Below are 21,049 nucleotides of genomic sequence, written 5' to 3' on the forward strand. Positions count from 1 at the left end.
TCCCTAACATGTTGAGATTTAGCTTCTGTTTGAAATAATAATTGTTCTTTTCTTAGTTGTTTGCTGGATAAAAATTCTTGTTTCTCTGATTCTGGTGTGTATTACTTATATGTCTTTGCAGTTAATCTCTTTGAATATGTTCTCTAGTGCTGGTTTTGAAGACATAAATTCCTTCAGTTTCTGTTTGTTATGGAAGTCTTTTATTTCTCTGTCTAATTTGAGTGATAGTTTTGTGGTGTAGAAATTTTTTGGCTGCAAGTTGTTTTATTTCAGAGTTTGGAATATGCTTTTCAGGGCCTTTCTAGTTTTCACGACTTGGTTTTGAAAGTCTGGAGTGATTCTAATTGGTTTTCCTTTGGATATCACTTGGTCTTTTCTTTTCGATGCCTTTATGATTCTCTTCTTGGCTACGATATTGGTCAATTTCACTATTATGTGATGTGGGGAACCTTTTCTCTGATCTTGTCTAAAGAGGTTTCTATAAGTTTCCTGTACCTATGCATTGACCCTTTGCTCTATGCTTGATAATTTTTCTGATATTACTTCTTTGAAAATATTGTTGATCCCTTTGATTTCAGCTTCTTTTCCTTCTTCTATGCCAATTATTCTTAGGTTAGCTCTTTAAAAATGGGCCCATATTTCTTCAATATCCAATTTATGCTGTCTAATTGTTTTTTCTAAGTTATATACTATTTATTCTTTCTTGGAATGATTATATTCTAGAAGTTAGATTCTATTCTTCATGTGGTCTAATCACTAGTTTATAGTTTGAATTGATGTTTTCACTTCATGACTGCATCCTTTATTTCTTTCAGATTCTCTTTAACTAATTTTCAGAAATCCTGTATTATTTCTACAGTTACTTTTCTGATTTTACCTTCTGGATGTCTCTGCAATTCTGTTTTGTGAGGTTCTGTTATTGTGATGTTGTGGGAGCTCATTGTTTTTTTTTTTTTTTTTCTCCTTCTAATGATTTAAGAAGTTTGTATATGTAGCTTTTTGTAGATTTCTCTAGGACTCTAGGTGTCACCTGGTAGATTCAAGTGCAAGTTGTACTGTATTCAACGGTGAAGCTTGAGTGAGGAGGGAATAAAGTTGTAAAGGGAAGAATAGGGTAAAGCCTCAAATAAGATTGAATAAAATGAGAGTATGAGTTTGGTAAGTTAATATATACAAGAGATTAGAGATGTGAAAATTTAGCAGTATTCTAGTAACCAATGTAGAGTTTCTGGTATGATGATATGAAGTGAATTATTTAAGACAAGAAAGAGAAAAGAGAAAAAAGAAACAAGATAGAAAAGGGATAGAAGAGAGTAGGTGTGTATAAGGAAAGAAGCTTGGGAGAAGTTTGGGAAGAGGGTAAAATAATAGGAATATACATTTACACATGCACAAAAAAAACAATTACAATTACAATTAATGCAATTCTACAAATAAATGATTATTCAGTAGATAGAGCCTCTGCAGTCTATTTCTGTGCTGATGCTGGGTGCTGCCAGAATATTTCCTGCTGTAAGCCTGTTTTTCTGATTCTTTTTCAGTCTACGCAGATGTTCAGTATCAATGGGACTGGATCTATTGTTAACTGCAGGTCATTTACCTTGCTTTCCACAGATTTGCAGTTTCAGTCTCTCCTTGCCTCTTTAGGTGGCATATGCCTCTGAGACCAAAGTCAGTGTAAGAGTCTCTGTTCTCTACAGCTAGGGCTGGGCTGGACTGACTTTTCCCTATTAACCAAAAGTGGGTGGTCTGTGGTGATCCTGGAGAGTATTTCAATGAATAGTCTTTAGTTTTTTTTTCTTTTGCCCTGTTATGAAACCTTTAGCATATTCAATACAAAAGGTTCTTTCATCCCCAGTCTACATTCATTTACTATGAGTAAACAAATATTTTTTAAGATACAGTTTTTCTCATTTTCATGGCAATTATAGACTCAAAAGTCACCATCACACTGAATTAGTGAAAACTTCACTATGGCTCTAAAAGGGAATATAAGTCTAGGTGCTTTCAAGCCTCCTATCACAGCTTTTGTATCAACTGATCAACATGTGAGTTTGTTTTATATGTGCTGTGTTTAAATACATCACATTTAATATAAAGTAAAGTGATTCACTAGCTTTTAACTCATAGACTAGAGCACTATTACTTATGGTTAATCACAGCTTATTTAAGACAAGTACTTACTCCATGAGACCAACACCTCCCTCTTGCTCTTAGAAACACCAGTAAATACTACAGCCCTTTGTTGAGAGAGCATTGTAAAAAATAAAATTACCAACACCTCCAAAAATAAATATAAAAATATGACAGTAAAAACAGAGTTAAAACAAGTTTTTTCACTGTTTCACACGTGTATATGAATGACCACTAAAGAACCATAATGATCTTATTTTGTGGATACATTTAGTGAAAAGGCAAACTCACAAATATAAAATCCATAAGTAACAAAACCTGACTGCATCCGCATTTGGGGCTTTTTTTTTTTTTTAATTGCTAAGAGTCACATGACCTATCTTATCATGATTAGTCATATCTCATTAATAATCACAATACACTGAAATACAAAGAAACTAGTTCATATGATTAACCAAAATATGCATGAGGTAGGCATGATCACACATATCTGTAATCCCAACTACTTGGGAGGCTGAGGCATTTCTCAGGCATTTCTGAGGCAAGATTGGAATGCCATGACCAGCCTAGGAAATTCAATGAGACCCTAAAAGATCTGGAGATATAGCTCAGAAGTAGAAGGCTTTTGGGTTCGATAACCTACCCTGAGTGTGTGGGGAGGATGTGCATGATACCAATCCAAGGCTTTCTGACTTAGAAACTCGTGCTTTATATACACAACATTTATGTTTTTATGCTGAACCATGTCTGTCTATGCTGATCACAAGCTGGAATTCCTACTCAACTTGTTTTAGTTTAAATGTTCTCTCCATATTGCAAACTCAAGAGTGAATATGCATGGGGTTGTAGAAATGCCCTGTAAACATGAACAAACTTATCTTCAATGGGGTTAAAGAAACATTGTCAGTCATAATAGACATTTCTAATAGAAATTGTGATGCTATTTCAATTTTTTTTTACTATGCCACCAATACACTTAAAATTATTCTTTATAGACCCCATTTTGTAAAGTCCCAATCATTAATTTCCAAAGTGGCTTCTGGTAGATGCAAGTATGAAAATATACACTCAAGATGGAGAGGTGATACAAACCTATAGGATCAAATACACTAGAGAATGCTATATATTATTTCTTCTTGGAAAGAGAGTATGCTCAAGTGAGAGTATTGAGAGTATATTTTATCATTTATGTATTTATTGCTTTTGGCATTGGAGATTGAATTCAGAGGCATTCAACCCCAACTATGCTCCCAAACCTTTTTATTTTTTATTATGAATAGAGTCTCAATAGGTTCTTAAGGGTCTTTCTATATTGCTGAGGCTTTTTGTGAATCAGATATCCTCCTATCTCATGCTCCCTAATACTGAGTAATCTCAAGTACTTATAGTACACTTAAAATTTTTTAAGTCTAGTGCAAAATAAATATTTTTCACCTAATTCTTTCCTAAGGAAAATTTCATACACACACACACACAAACACACACACACACACACACACACACACACACACACAATTAATATTTTCATCACCAGCAGAGAAAACTTATGTACCAATCTTTCATACAGCTTTTAGAAAATGCTGTTTCCATTGCACTGAACAAGGATCTGAGATTCAGAAAGGTGGGATGACTTGCCAATCTATAGCCCCAACTTATTCAGCAACAGAACCAAGAACTGTATTCAGAATATCTGCATCATAGGTCAGCAAAATTTTCTGTTATCTGACGCTGTCTCTATCTGTATTTGTCCCTTTATTCCTTCCAGGTATGTCCTCTAAAAAAGAAGAAATTGATCTTTATCAAGAGTGTTTTGAGGAGTGATCATCAGGGCACTGCATTATAAAAAATGGCTGTTCATGCATTAACCATCAAATGTGGGACAGAACTCAGGATAAAAAATAGAAAATCTATATCTTAATCATATATGATATGTACCATGTATTGTATTAGCCACTTAGTATATCTTATTTCAGAAATCAAATCTGTGACTTGCTTAATTAGCCCAAATTTATATGTGAGACTACTAAGCTTCCAATAGGTTGATCACTTTACCAGTTCTCCCATATAGGTAAGCTCCAAGTCTGATTCTCAACTTTGGGTTCATATGAAGACTCTGCAGTCCTAAAAACAGAATAAATATTCTTTTGAGTTTTCTAAGAGTTGTAGAAGCTCCTGTAGAGAAGAGGAAAGCAGAAGTTTCTTTAAAAATTGCTGATTTTCCATCATTTTTTGTCTCTTGATTATTTTCTGCCTTAAAAGAAGCTTCCCTTTCTAATTTTCTTATCTGTACCCCTGCATATTGCTGACAAGATGTTTCTTCCTCCATTCTCAAAGGACACATAGATATCTTGACTACTGTGAAGAAGAGGCATGTGGTAAGTCTGCCTGTCACTCTGACTATTAGAACTGCATCTGAGGTGGGAGCACAGCTGTCTTGTGCAATCACTGTAACACTGGGAAGAAATGCAATGTGAGCCTGTGGGCTCCTCAGAATCTGCTAAGTGTCACTGGGTCAAGGCACCAACCTTGCATTTTTTTTCCTATACCCAGAAGCAGTGAGTTTTGAGCTCTTATGCCATGGCACAAAAATGATGCTGTGAGGTGTAGTCTGCTATCTGTGTGGCTGATTTCAGGATTCAGTGGAGCTCACCTCCACTTGCATCATTTACAATATTTGTTTTACTTTTTGATTTTTTATTATTATTACTTTTTGCTAAGTATCTTATTTTTATGAGTGGTCATTTTATATTATTCTTTATTTGGTTTTTAGTTTTTTTTATTGGTGCATTGTTGTCATACATCTTAATGGGTGAATTATGGTATTAGCCCATACCTAATCCCCATCCCCTTCCCTCCCCATCCCTCCTTCTCATGCTTATCTTAGTGATTGAGTTTGACATTTTTGTTTAAGTACCTCATTTGTTTTATAGAGTTTCCCTATCCCTCCTTCCCATCCCCTCAGTTAGGTCACCTTATTTGCTCCTCTACAGGATCTCTTTCTGATGATGTCTTGCTACTCTCCTCAATTTCTACTTTGTTTTAATCATATGGAGCCATTCATTCCTGCTGACACATTTCTTTCAGTTTTATGACTCTGTGTCATTCCATTTCTGGCTTCTACTCTCTTTCCTATTTGTTCAAATGCACTATAAACTCCTGGACTCTTTTTTTTCTGGCCATACTCTCTGATCCTTTTACTGTTTTGAGTTTCCATCATATTTCCAGTCATACATTTCCCTAGGTTTACAGTATGTTCAGGTTTATTGAGAATTATAATATTACTTTTTATTGTTCTGGTAGAATGATTAACAGTGACCCTCCTTCATAGCTAAAAGTACATGGTTTGGATGACACATTGTATCAACACCCTCTCATTTCCTTTCTCCCCTTACCTTTTATCTTGTTGTAGATACTGGCCAATGTTCTTCTTATGTCCTGAGTTCCTTGTAGGTCATGAATCATATTCTATTCATCTCTATTTCCCCTGTGGCCATCATGGTGTTGGCTCCAATAGACATATCTATAATAAATGAAAACAAATATTTTTCAAGGTCATCCAGGATTGCCTGAATCCATATTCCATGCTCTTTACAAAATATCACATAGGAAATAAGGCTAATTTGTAAAGAAAGATTTGCTGAAATCTTTTTAATGCTCTTCAGCAATGTAACCTGCATGGGAATATTCTCTGATTCTCTGATTCATTACATAGAAAGTCATTCTTCTCATCCAACAGTGCATCTTACCTGCAACATGCCACACTACATCTTCAATACAGTTGATGTTTCTTTTACCCACCTTTACATCCCTTAGTTGAAATTGCCTTGAAAGAAAAGGATGCTGCTGCTTTAGATATAACTTCACACAACATTATATAATATTTATTATATTATATTATATTAATTTTATTATATTACATATTATTGTAAATAATGATTACTAGTTGTGGATGTATGTTTTCTGTGTGTTGGGTGTGGTGACATGAAACTCACATATATTACCACCTTCAAACTTCCCAATAACTGTACAAGTAGGCAGTATTATAATCAACTAAACCAAGGAAAGAGAGGCTTACAAGTTAACTTACCAAGTTCATAGTTGTAAAAAGTGGTAGAATTGAGATTTAAATTTGTGTTTCTCTCACTTTCAATCTTACTGTTGCATTTTATAAATAATGAGAAACCTTAATTTGAGTCATGACATTTTTTCTATCCATACTCATATCTTGTACTCATATCTATGTATAGAAATATCTTTCTAGATATGTTTCTCCTAAAAATTCAAAGCTCTACATTTGATGCCTTCTTTAAAAATCAGCCTTAATACACAGTATAATTTTCTTCTTTTTACTGAGCTGACATTCCTAAAAGAAAGTCATTGCAATAGAATTGGCAGTTATTGAATGGAGTGTGATTTCTTCCCTGTTCTCCAAAGAGATACTAATTTTCCATTGATCCAAATAAAAGGGGTGCCTAATGCCAAAATTCTCCCTGGCCTTCAGCCTCGTGGCAAGAACTTACTCCTTGTATTTTTTTTTCCTGCAAAAAACACCAATGCATCTTCCAATGTTTTAAGGCAGACACATTGCTCTAGAAATTGCTTACCATGCGTGAGTGGCCACATAGTAAGTGGAACTCTATACCCACTTGTGAGTTGTAGTCCATGTCTTATTTTATTAATGATGCTGTCTAACTACAAAGAACTATTGGATGCATTGTTCAAACAAGCTTCTGCTAACTTTGAACACATACAGGTACTTAGCAGTTCACTATTTCTGCATATCACCTTTATTGCTTTTGATGAAATGAACTAGGTGGAGATTATTTGTACTTAAAAAAAAGTTGATCTAGGCTTAGTAAACTAAATGAAGCAATAATAAGCTAACAATAGTGGAAATTTGTCTTTATATCTTTAGCTTATATTTTCAAACTCAGATTCTAGTTTTCTTTCTACACTTTTCATTCCACTCTGCTAATTTACAAACTTTGAATTAACTGAAAGTGAAACCATATTGTAATTAAGTTGTGTATTATCCTGAAAATGTTTAATATATCTGCCAATTATTGAATATAAAACTTATGGATTACATACAAAAGTAATAAGATCAGGCCACAAAGAACATTCCAACCAAACTGTACTTAAACCAAGCAAGAGTGAGAAGCCAGGTTGCCAATGCCTTCACATTCAGAAATTGACCAAGTTGTGTATGTGCATATACAAATATGGCACAGTTAGCCCCTTTATTATGTCCAGTTATAATGCACAAATAAAGAGAAAAATTCAGAATTATCTCATACTTAAACCATTTTTTAACATGCTGAAAAGTGTCTTAGAGACAAATGCATTATATAAAATAAGGGTTCCATATTATGCTCATGAAAATTCAAAATTCAATTTAAATATGAAAGCCTATGGTTAGGTTTTTCACTTAAAAACTCAATTTAAATTATTAGGAAGGCCTTAACTGAGATTATTCATTCCATTTTGGTGCCTATTGCAATCTTTGGTATATAGTCTGAGATCACATTCATAACAGAGTAAGTACATAAATAACTGAAGTACCCTTACAATTCATGAGTTTATATTTATCTTCATATTAGTATGTTTTCTCTTAAATTCCACCTGGGTTTTTATGTTTGTTAAAACTTTTCTATTTTTTAATGCTAAGTTATACTCATTGTCTGGCTGTATCACCATTTTCTTGACCATTCAACCATTAGAGAAATTCTTGGTTGTTTCTGAGTTTTGAGTTATTATAAAGAAATCTGTAATAAACATATATGTGCAAGGTTTTTGTGTAAATATGAGTTTCAGTTTTTCTGGGATGAAGGACCTTATGTTATTAGAGTATTTAGTTACTTAAGACACTGCCTGCCTGTTCTCCAGGGTGACTGAACTATTTTCCATTATCACCACAAATGTTTGAGTGATTAGCTTCTCTGACACATTTGTCATTATTTTTTAAAAAATTTATCCAATGTGATAGGTGTGCAATGATAACTCACTGTGAGCTCACTTTCTATCCTCCTAGTGGCTAAAATATTCATTTTTTTCTGTCCTTATTTGCCATAATATTTTTCTCATATATTTTTCCTCTTTTTAGTTGGATTATTTGTTGTTTGATTTTATAATAGTTAAATTCAAAAGAGAATAACATATTGCACTTACTAGTGTGTATCAGACATATAGTTTGTGAATATTTTTCTCCCAGTCTGAATTTTTATTCTCTTAATATATCTTTTACTGAGATATTTTTTATCTTGTTGAAGATCAATTTATAATATTTTACTCTTGTGGATTATATTTTTGTCTAAAATATATTTTCTTAGCCTTTGATCATGAAGAAATTTTGTATTTATATTTATTATTAAATTTTATTAAATGTTGTCTATGTTGTGAAAATACATCAGATTATTTTTTTGACTAATGTACATCTGGCCAAAATCACTTATTGAAATAATTAACTTTTCTTTATTAAATCCATACTGCACTGAGAATCAAGTGGATATATTTGTGTAATTATATGTATGAGTTTCTTATTCTATTTTCTTGAAGTATTTATTTTTATGTCATTGTTACAAAGCCTTCATTTCTATAGCCCCATAATAAGATATGTAATATGTTGAGTTATTTTCCTTAAATAAATATTTTCAAGATTGTTTTTTTAATCAATTTTCTTGGCTATTCTATTTAAGTTTAGAATAGTCTCTTTATATCTACAAAAAACTTGCTGGGGAGCTGATAGGAAGTGCATTTAAAGCTGTGTTTCAATTTGGGATTCATGGCTTTACTTTGATTTGTTTCATAAATATCTTGTAGCTTTCAGCATACAATTCTTACCTGTGTTTTATTATATTTACACTTACTTATTTTATTGCAATTGATTGTAAATAGTATTGTATTTTTATTCCACATATTCAAGCTATTGCTGCTAGTTTTAGAAATAAGAATTTTTGTGTTTGTCTTGTATATTTTAGTCTCGCCAGATATAGGAGAAACCAAACAAAGCAGCCAGCTCAGAATGAAAGAGGAAAGCTTCAGATTACTTTTTATGATGGTACAAGCAAGAACAAAGGACAAAAGCAAAATCCAAGGATCAAAGCAAGGGCAAAATGCTCATTCTATTCCAGTGGCACCTGGCTGAGGGTCACGTGGTTTTTCACAGATGTATGAGTTAGATCTTCAGATGTTGGGATCTTCAGGTGTTGGGGTTGGGGAGTGTGATAGATGAGAGGAAGAGCAGAAGAGTGAAAGCATGCTGGAGACTGAGTCAGTGTGAAGAGAGGTGAGGTGGCTTCAGTGCCCTTCCTACTTCCACAATAGGTTACTCAGAGAGGCTGGTGCTCCAATAGGACCTGGTGTCAGGCTCCAGGTAATGAGAACTAGGGACAAGGCATCTGGACCTAGAAGTACAAATAGGTGAAGGCTGTGACTGACCATGATGCTCTGAGTCCTTGACTGTAAGCCCTCCCAAAGCCAGGCATTCATTCTTCATGTATCAAGTCTAGTGTGGAAGGGAAGCTACCCTGACACCAGCCTGGTGAGTCCTTTGTTATCATCTATGATTGGGGATAAAAAAAATAACAGGAAGAATTTAAATTAGGACAAAAATTCCTTAATTTTACCCCTCAACTTTTCAGATTGTGAATAAAAAACCTGTATCTTATGCTAAATGGGATTAGTCAGTCACAAAAAGTAAAAAAAAAAATTGGATGCTTTCCCTAATATGGGAAAACTAGGGAGGAAATGGGCTGTAGAAGAAACTCTAGACAAAGAAGGAGAAACTGTAGATGAGTAAAAAGGGTGCCCTGAGGAAGATGAAAGAAGAGAAAAGAAAAACTCCCTAATGCACACGTTGTACATTTACAAACTTAGCAAAGTCAGTCACTAAGAACACGAGAAGGACGGAGGGGGAAGGCAATGGGACAGAAATGGGGAAGGACTAGATGAGTGATGTGTGCATGCATGCCTCTACCACTTTGTATCTCACTAAGATGTATGACTATAATGCATCGAAAAAACAAAGAAATAACTATTACCTAGATAGACTAGATGTTTAAGAGCTGAAGCAATAATCAGATAATTAATCTGAGGCTACAGAGAACCACGGACATAATCAAGATTCCAGGCAAAATCATGAGTCCTGGATGTAATTATGGATCCCAACAGTTACTAAACCATGAAAAGATTCCCCATTTTCCATCTGGGGCTTCGTTAGAGAGCCAAGAGCCTTTTTATTACTTTATTTTTTTTATTTATCCTGTTTTACTTGCCCATGGGTATCAGTTTAGGTTCAAGAAACTTGTGACTAGTAAGTTGAAGTTGACCTGATGCTTCCCAGGTCTGAAGCAGTATCATGATAGTCAGGGTACACTGCCAAGGAGGACAGTCTCGGAATGTGCATGTGGTGCTTAGAAACAAAGAATTCATAATGTCAGGTGATCCCAAACAGAACACACATAAATAAGACAGTGCAGGTTAGCAGGGCCTCTAATGTAATGTCTTATCATGGGGCTTCCTGCCTTAGTTCCCCATTCTAGTCTAAATAATTCAGTTCAGCACTTAATTTTAGAAAGACTTTCTGAGGCAGTCACATTCAGACAGTATAGTTGGTTCATGACATTAGTCCACCGGCTTCACCAGTATGAACAACATCTGAGGTGGTCTGTTTGAAGTGCAAGTTCTGGAGCTGTCTTCTGTTGTCTAATTGCCAGGAATGATAAGTGTTTGGAGAAGTTCTGATTATATTTCTGTTGTTGATTTCTAATTTTATTATTTTAATTAAATAGTGTAGTCTGTATGATTTCAGTACTTTAAACATTTTCATGATGGCTTTATTGTCCAAGATTGTAACTACCTTGAAGTCTCTTGGTGCCTTGTTGTATATTCTATGAACACTCAAAAGAAATGTTTTTCTATTTTTAGAATAGAAATATTCTTCTATTTTTGGGTGGAAATCAATCCAATAGAATTGCTAAATTTACTAAGAATCTCTAACTTAAGCATAGGGCAGATATGAATAATTCAAAGACCTCTGTAACTCAAAGAAATGCCAACAATAATATAGGTCACAATGTCAGCAAATCATCCTCCTGAACATTAAGTATATATGGGAATGACTGGGGTAAAGTCAGGGGATGGACAGGGAAGAATCATAGAGATACATTAAGAATTAGTTGAGAGAAAAAGTCATACAGGGTAAAATTTCCTGAAGCCGGTCAAATAAAGCATCCCTTTTATTTATGAACAACACTGTACAGACCTGTACACAGTCCTTTAAAATGAATTTTATCACTGCTCTTGCTCTCTGAGATAGTTCACTCCTTTAGAAAAAAATTATAGCAACAGTCCAAGTGCTAATGGTCAAGAATGCAAAACTGAATATAAAATTGACTGTGGCCTAGAAGACCTAGTCGATGCTTATTAACCAAGCCACCTGTGAGACGGGGAAGAGGTGAGGCATGTATTACACTTGTAACTATATGTGTTGGGATTCTAAGTTGATCAAATACCAAGACTCAGTCTTTCTGTACCATTTCACTATCATAGTTTCTGCATTTTAATTATATTTGGATATTAAAACATAGAGATGCTTTTATTTGATATTTTAAGAAGGAAGGACATTTCTCCCTGAGGTTAGAAGTGTCTTAAATCATTACTAATAAGAGCAGACAACCCTTGAAAAGGTGTGATCATTTCACTAGTCTTTTGTTTCCACGAGTATCCATAATTACTGAACTTGTTTTAGAAACGTCATAGGCATGAATCCCATGAATGTAGATTCAGAGAACATGGATTGTGCTTATTTGTGATCAACCATAAAAGATCTAGTTTATTATGTACACTTTGATGATTATCATATAATAATGATGCAATAGTAGTTAGAGTAAAATTAAAATTTTTCACTTTATTATATGAGTTCATAATCTTTTGAGTCAGGTTCTGTATCTGTAAGGAAACAGGATAGTAAGCAACAGAAATTGGTTAACTTCAACAAAAAGTAATTTGGACAAATGATTTCTACATATCACAGAGTTACTGAGTTTGTTAGAGTTCCTGGATTGAAAACAAGCTGTACATCCAACCAGGGTCAATTTGCAGAGACTTTGCTGATGTTTGTTCATGGCTACTCCTGGTGCTCACAGTGTAGACAACCATTAATGCTACTGCTTATCGCAGTCCTTGCCTATATGTCTCCTCTTTACTTGTGAAAAATTTGGAAGAGTCAGTAGCATCTGACCTGCCTCACTCTAGCTTATGAATCCAGACTGTGACTTTTAAGAATACAGGGAGGCCAGGCATGGTGGTGCAGGGTGTAATCTCAGCATTCAGGAGGTGGAGACTGGAGGATCACAGTTTGCCGACAGCCTCAGCTACTTAGTGAGACCACTTGAAACTCAGTGAGACCCTGTTTCAAAAATAAAGAATAAAAATTTAGGGCTGGGAGTGTAGCTCAGAGGTAGAATGCCCCTGGGTTCCATCCCCTGTACCTAAAAAAAAAAAAAAAAATATATATATATATATATATATATATATATATATATATATATATGTAGAATTTTTTCCCTCAACAATATGACACTGAATAAGAAATTTTCCCACTTTGGAAGGGAAATTGCATTCACAACAGTTAATATGAGAATATGTACTAAAATCATTATTATTATTATTATTATTATTATTATTATTATTATTGTTCACAGAATTTTTTTTAGAAATAAAAGTCCCAATAACCAAATATCTCTAAAAACTCATATGAATAGGATTCCAGTGGAGATTTCTCTGAACACAGAGAAAAGATTCTTAACTGCTTTCTCAAGTAATCTCTTTCCTGGCAGAGGCAGAAAGACACTGAAAGCTTTGCAGTGACAAACGCTACCCAAGTGCGAAGCATTCCTGCTGCTAACTACATTTTCTAGGTGCAATTGCTCGAGTAATATATCATCACCTTTATTAGTGTGAATACTGACATTGCTGCCTGGACATACATCCTGGCTCTGTCACTTGTAGCTCTGTGACTGGAGACAAGTTTATTCAATTCTAATTTATTCAATTTCCATATGTATAATATAGGGAAAAATAAGACACCCTACTTCATATAATACTTGGTATGATTAAGTTGTAAATGCAACATACATGTGAAATTTTATTAATGCAAAATAAAAGTTTGAAGCACTTGTGTTTGAGCCTCACTAACATCAGACACAAATACACTAAGAAGAAATATACGGGGACAACAAAGCTCTTCTGACCAGTGAGATGAAACCCAGGAAATGCAAGGCGAAGGGTAGTCCTGATAAGAGAAGATACAGAATAAATTTGTGTTCACAGTCTCACCCCATGATAAGAAACTCCCCACTGGCTCTAATTTTTAAGAGCCATCAGTTTCCTCTAAAGTGAAATAAAACAAATAAAAAAGATAATTGATCTTCACTGGAAGAATTTCTCAAAGGTTAGTAGATCATTTCCTTTTGTGATTTTGGTGACAAAAAAACACATGAATATACATAATTTACTTTCAATTCCCAGCAGCAGTAAAAATGAGGCTGTTTCAAGATTAAAATTTAAAGCAGATTGATTTTAAGGGGAATTGTACAATTTTACTCTTTTCAGTCTGGACACATGGTGCACGGAATCATGGAATGAAAAGCAAATGAGGACATTAAGAAAAAGTGGATTCTGCTTGTTAAATATGGGAGTTACCTTAAATGCAAAATATCCTATAATATTCATTGAATAAGTAAAGACAGTGATGCTCAGTGATGTTCTGAGTTACAAGGAGCATGATAGTGCTTGTGGATAATCCAAGCTTCTTATGGGTTTGAGGCAGAACATCCCAAGTTCTGTTCCAGTCTGGGGAATTTAATGAGAACATGTCTCAAATTTTTAAGGACCTTATAATAAAGAAGAATTGTAGCCAGTAGAATACTGGAAAGGTATCACTTTGATTCAGAAAAACTCAAAATAATCAATCAGCCAATCCGTTTTAAAAATGTAGCCACTCAGCCCTTCCACCTAGTGAACAACCTGGACAAATCAAGACTTCCAGGTTTTCTCAGTGCAACCCAGGTCTGTGGCCTAAAATGAAGAATAAAGATCAAGTGGCCTGTCCAGCATGAAAGGCAAACACTGCTGAATTCCTCCACAGAACGATGTTGGCGTTTACCATGATGTCTCAAAGACTCTGCAGAATCAGAGCAGTGCCATACCTTTCACTCAATGAGGATTCCAGATTACAGCCTCCTCTCAAGTGGGTGACCTGGAAACTACATCAAGCTGTTTGCAGTAACAAGGGAGGGCAGAGGGATCGCAAGTATGTGTTAACAATCCTGATTCAGAAAACAAATCACAGACATGCTACATATGAACTTCATTCAGTACTTGGAACCATGTAGGGGACCCTGAAAATCAAGTGTCAGTACCTGGCCTGAGAGCTAGTCCAAAACAGGCAGAGGTTGGGGAACTGGGGTGACACAGATGGGAAGCCAAGATGCAGAGGGTCCTGAGTTTCATTCTCAATCCTGTCACCTGATTTGTGCTTCTGTAGATGATTCCCCTAAGCAAATCAAAAAACAAAAAGGTGGCTTGGCATGGTGGAGCACGCTTGTAATCCCGGCGCTTGGGAGGCGGAGACAGGAGGATCATGCAGGTTTGAAGCCAGCCGCGCTGGCATAAGAGACAGTGTTTAAAAAAAAAAAAAAAAAAAAATTATATATATATATATATATATATATATATATATATATATATATATATATGAGTGTAGCCCAGAGGTAGAAGGGCTTCCAGGAACCCCAGTACCACAAACAAAAAGGTTACTATCTGAGGCTATTGGGTTTTCTTCATTCTCAAATGCTTTCTCTTGGAAAAACAAGATTCCATAACCAGTTCTAAGAGAAAAAGTGTGTACTGGCATGCAGCTGTAGGATGAGAACTGCTTAACTGTAGAAGGTGAGGGTATCAGGATAGAGAAGTGTTTTTTGTTTTTTTTCCAACAAAAGCTACTGTGTAGGGATTGCTTATACATTGAGATTTCTTGAGATTTTATTTGATTAAGTAGTAAAAAGGATGATGTAGAAAGGGGAAAGTTTAAAAGAGAATCTTAAGACCGGCTCAAAGCCTGGGAGACAAGTACTTTCTGAACATGAAATGGCAGACACAATAAGGGTGTCAGAGAAAAACAAAAACACCTATTGAGATAGTTTCCACCTGCAGAACTGACCAAAGAGTGTGTGCCTTTGTAAGACAGTTCTCGAAAGTGTTGACCATGATCAAAGTAATGGTGTGTGAGAGGGGAGTGCAGAGCCAGGTGCCCAGAACCCTCAGCCAGTGAGGTATGGTTTCTTTTCACAGGAAGTTGGAGGAGCTGTTGACCATCTGCATGACAGAGTGTAAGCCAGCAAAGAATCTCTGTACAGTTTTTGTGTGGCTGTTTCTAAGACTCGAGTGTTATCTGTGTGTTTTGGGTTCATTTGACCATAATAAAGCAGAATGTGTGTATAAAGTTGCTGAGGCAGTCAAAGGATAGATTTCCATCTGGCCTAACTTCTGAGAAAGTTTTCTGTCTCGTCACAATCTGAAATAATAGAATGTTGTTTGGATGTTACATTTTATTTCTCTCCCTCTTTTCTTTAATTCTCAATTTTCCCCTTCTACCTGCCCACTGATTTAAAAACATATATCCTTGATCACAATTTTTTCTTATGTAGCAATTAAAAATAAATTAGGGTTAAATGCACATACACATATATGTATACACATATGTATACATATAGACATATATTTACAACATTTTTATTGATGCATTATAATTTTTATTGGTTATTGTAGTCATATATCTTAATGGAGTACAAGATGGTAGAGGGATATATGCACACATCACTCTTTTAGCATTATAATTTTACATAACAGTGAGGTTCATAGTGATATATTTATATATTCACATGGCAAAATATGGAAATGTTTAGTAAGTTTATAAACATTTTAAGTAACAATATTTACATATACATAATAAAACAAGCACTCAAAAAACTAATAATTTTGCTAATAAATATACATTATTAAAGGAAACAGAAAAAAATCTATTCCTACCATGAAGCATATAAGCAAGACACGTTCCCTGATTTTAGGATGTTAGAGTTTGTTTGGAAGAGACGTAAAGAACAACACTTAGCCACATAGAATTAGAAAATTCTGCTCAACTTGCTCCTAAAATTAATGTCTAGATGACCTTGGATTATTTACTTTTACCTCAATGTCTCAGTCTCCTGAGTACAATGAGGTAAATAAAAAGATACACAGGAAGAAGTTTTGTGTTAGGCTCGGATAAGGTAATATGTATCAATTGACTATTGAAAAGAATAATAAACCCTTCGGCAAAAAGGAAAGATGTCTAACCCCTATTCCTCTAGTCTGTGAATATGGTACTAGACTATAGTAGACAAGACAGACCAGAATTGTGAGGAGCCTGTATGCTCTGCTCTCACACAGACCAGGGTTGGAATCCTGAGTCTACTAGTTTATTGTACCAGCAGGTCCTGTGGGAAATTATTTAAATATTTAAAGCTCAGGGCATGATCTCTGATCTCAAAGCAAAAATAAGGATTCTGGCTTTCCTGGGCCACCAGTTGAACATGTGCTTCTGCAATGATGTATTTGTTGGGCTTTATCTCTAGATTTCTTGCTATTCAGATGTATGCTCTACATTTAATATTTTTGGGATTTCATAATAGAGTTTGTCTAATGAATAGAAGAATGTGCAAAGAAGTATGAAAACAAATAAAAAATAAAAGATTCATTTCTTGCAGGAAGATGGAGCAGTGAGAAAAAAATTCAGAGTAATGAATTTCAAACTAGTTTGAAATAAGACAAATCTGCAGGTTTCCATCTCAATTTACTTTCCAATGTGAGACAATATTAATGTAAATAACTTTTGTTTAGGGAGCATCTATACTCTTAGTCAATACATTATCTCTGGTCCTCAAAATGTTTACAATTTATTATAACCATTCACATGAGAAGGAAGTGATGCTCAAAGAAGATAAATAATGTCTATAAGGCACATAGTCTATAAGGAGTCATCCTGTCTTTCTCAAGGCACATTGTCCACTTTTCTCTGACATAGTCTCCCAAGGAAGATAAACAGATAAGTGCTTGTGCTCACTTAAGACAAGTTTATTTTCCGATCTTTCTCTAAGTGTCTATGAAGTTATTAACTGGCAGAATGGCTGGATGGCTGGATGGTTATGTTCTTACAGAGTATTTTTTTTTTCTGTTTGGTTGTATGAAAAAGCTACTTAACAGGATATTGTCTCTCCTATGAATAAAATGCATTATTAATTAATGAAATTAAAATTTAAAAATTAGCAATGAGAACTTCAATTAAGTGCATGGTCTGCGTCTCTTAGATATAATAGGCTTTGTTCTTTATTCTTTCTTTCTTTCTCTCTCTCTTTCTTTCTTTCTTTCTTTTTATTGCATTGTAGTCATACATCTCAATGGGATAAAAGATTTGTGGAGAAATACATGCACCCGATTAGCCCTTGCCCAATCCCCACCCCACTCCATCCCCATCCCTCCTACCCATGCTTCGCTTAGTGATTGAATTTGATACGTTTGTTTAAGTGTGTCATGTGCTTTGGAGAGTTTCCCTCCAGAGCTTTTATAATGCTCTTCAGTCCTTGAATGGTCATTTTCATCCTCTACTGCCAGGCTCTAGGTTGTATTGTGGATGACTCTGGAAGAGGGACACGCAGTGTCTCCAGGGCCCAGCTGTGGCTCTTCTCTGAGCACAGTGTGAACAAGTACACTTTTGACTCCAAAGATGACTTTACTTTTCCATACTCTTTCCTGAAGCTTTACATATGAAAAAGTGGGTCTCTGGAATGGTTTTATTTTATAAGACTTTTCATGGTTTTCAACCAAGATAGTAGTTTGTATGAAGGTGTATCTGGGTAGTAGTGCTTTGCATCACTTTGAGGAAGAGCTAACCACAGCTTTATGTTCTCTGTGCATCACATCTATTGTACCCTCACAAAGAAACACCATGACTCTCCTGAAGGAACCAGTCCTGTAGGTGATGCCTTTTGCAAGCATCGTATCATTTCTCTCTTAAAAAGATCTTTCTGTTATTTAACTAATTAATATTTATTGCTAGCTATGTTATATCATCTCTAACCTTCTACATTTAAAAAGTTGGGAAATAAAACATAAAATGGGGATACGTCACTGTGTTTTTCTTATGAAGCAAAAGGGCCTTGAGCAGGACAAGTGTCTTGGAATGTACAAGACACCAAAAGTATAGGTAACATTTTCTTTACATGGTTTCTTCAAGGTGATAAGGACCATTATTTATCTTCTCAACTGGAAATATAACTTAAAACGACAAAGAAGCACCTCACCTAAAAACTAAAATCATTTCCAACCATAATATTCTTCTCCTAGAGTATCACTACTCACCCTATGTTGCAGACTCTGCAAGGGTTTAATCCAAATTATTTTTTAATTTAAATAATAACCACAAAACTAGTCAAAATGTATGGCGGATTCATTTTATTTCAGGCACCATAATAATCCTTCTAGATTTAATCTGATTAATCTACTAAAAACACGATGAGCCAGGGACTGTTTTATAGATGAGGATGCTGAGGCTGAGATGCTATTTTATAAGTTTATGTTTCCAGTGAATGATTGCAAAGCTCAGGTAAGAAACAATCTGCCTCCAGATCTTATTCTCTCAATGATTATGTATATTGTGATCATGTCCATAGTTATACTTTCACTGGAGTCATCTGCACTGTTTCATTCCATTATCACAGCAATCTCATGCGGGAGCTACTGATTGTATTATTTTCTGGTTATGGAGGAAGAAATTGACTCAGGGAATTTAAATGAATTTCTTCATTTCAAAACACTTGTAAATGGCAAATCTCATTGTTGAATCACATTGTAAATCAGAATACACCTAAGTCAATCAACAATACAAAAATAAATATGATAGACATGACCCCTTCTGACCATGGCCAATACAATGTTAGAATGAGTAGAGTTTCCTCCAGGTCGCCTAGAAGAATGGTTCAGAGAGATTCGATGACAATGGCTGATTCATAGTAAGTTTCTCTGAAGAATTTTAGTTGAAACAAAGGAGAGAATAGGTGTCCTAATTTCTTTTCCTTCCTTCCTTCCTTCCTTCCTTCCTTCCTTCCTTCCTTCCTTCCTTCCTTCCTTCTTTCCATTTATTTATTTTGTGGGAGCATTGACAGTCTTTTGAAGAGGCAGCACTTTTTTCTTCTAAGAGTAGGCATTAGCCCCTAGAGGTGCCTGCCTCCTTTAGTGGCTGACACAATGAGCATTCAGACTTAGTGACAGTGTAATAATCAAAGTAATATGAGTACCAGGCCAAGTAAGATGCAATATAACTAAGATTTCCTGATTGTATCTGATAAACTGTGCAATGGAGAGGCTAGAAATACAGTTTATTAAAAAGGTGACCCAAGAGAAGGAAGCACACCGATGAGTCTCTTTTTCTGAGCTTTAAATGTCCTGCAAATGTCTAATATTAGATGTTACTAGTAATCAGTGTGTACAAGAGGATACGATTTTAACTAGCAATGGTGTTTTAGGATTCAGTATAATTACAAAGGTAATTAACATGATTTTAACTGTTAAAAAAGTAAATGAAAACCTCACAAACAACAATCATTCAGAGGCCAAAATGAGAGGAAATTAGGAAATTTCTGACAATGAACATATAAAGAACCAGAGGAAAAACTAAAAGAAAATGGAACCAAGTTCAACTCCAAGACAGAAATGGAATGAGAGAGGTTCGATAAGGAATCAATAAATAAAAATAAACATATGCTAGAATCATAGATTGGATGCAAATAACATTGCAACTATCTATGATACAAAAGTAACACAAGGGTGACCCATTATCATGAACTTCAACCAAGAGTCAACAGAATAGGAGAGGATTTTTGCCACCTACTACTCTGATAGGGGACTAATATCTAGAACATACAGAAAACTTAAGAAACTCAAATAAGAAAACAAATAACCTAATAAAATATGGGCAAGTGAACTAAATAGACACTTCATGAAAGAAGAAAATCAAATGACCAATAAATGCAGGAAAAAATGCTCAACATCATTAGAAGTCAGGGAAATGCAAATCAAGATTACCATGAGATTTCACCTAACTTCAACTAGAATAGCAATAATTAAAAACACAAAGAACCAATTTTTAAATCCTATTTCTCTCCCTTCGTCATAGATATACATTCTCTAGAAGAAAATCCCTTAAGAACAGAAGTTCTGTGGTATGTATACTACCCAGTGTACATTACAGTGTTTAGCTCATAGCTGCTGTTCAATAAATATTTCTTTTGGACACACGAAAAACAAAGAAGAAATATAGAATCCGAAAAATGCTTTTGCTACAAATCCTGATTTCTAAGACAATGCAGCCTAAATGTATGACTGTCTCAATTAATTTTCAGATAAAATTAATTTTGAAAAAGTACAGCATGAACTGAAAATAGCAAGGTCTAAGTAGAGGCATTCCCATGCAGACTAACGTTGATGGGTTGGAAAAGAAATTGAACAAGATAAAGCATTTTCAACTCTCTGCCAGAATATGCCCAAATCCATCTCTCTAAAGCAAGTCTTAATCACAGCCAAATTTCTCCTCAAAGTACATTAAGGTTATATAAGCCTCAGGGCTCCATTCAGCTGAGCAAGAACAAACTCTTTCGTCTCTCCTGAGTTCGTCTTCAATTATCATCATTGTTGAGTTATTAAGGGAACAGATTGTCCTTAAGTATGTTCTTGACAAGCTCTTATCTGCCTTGAAGCTACAGGTAGTCTTTTGAAGCACTGAAGAAGCATAAACGTAAGGTCCTGGGGTGACTTGGAGAAT

The sequence above is a fragment of the Muscardinus avellanarius genome (assembly GCF_963383645.1).
Source record: "Muscardinus avellanarius genome assembly, chromosome: 4".
In the NCBI taxonomy this organism is placed as follows: Eukaryota; Metazoa; Chordata; class Mammalia; order Rodentia; family Gliridae; genus Muscardinus; species Muscardinus avellanarius.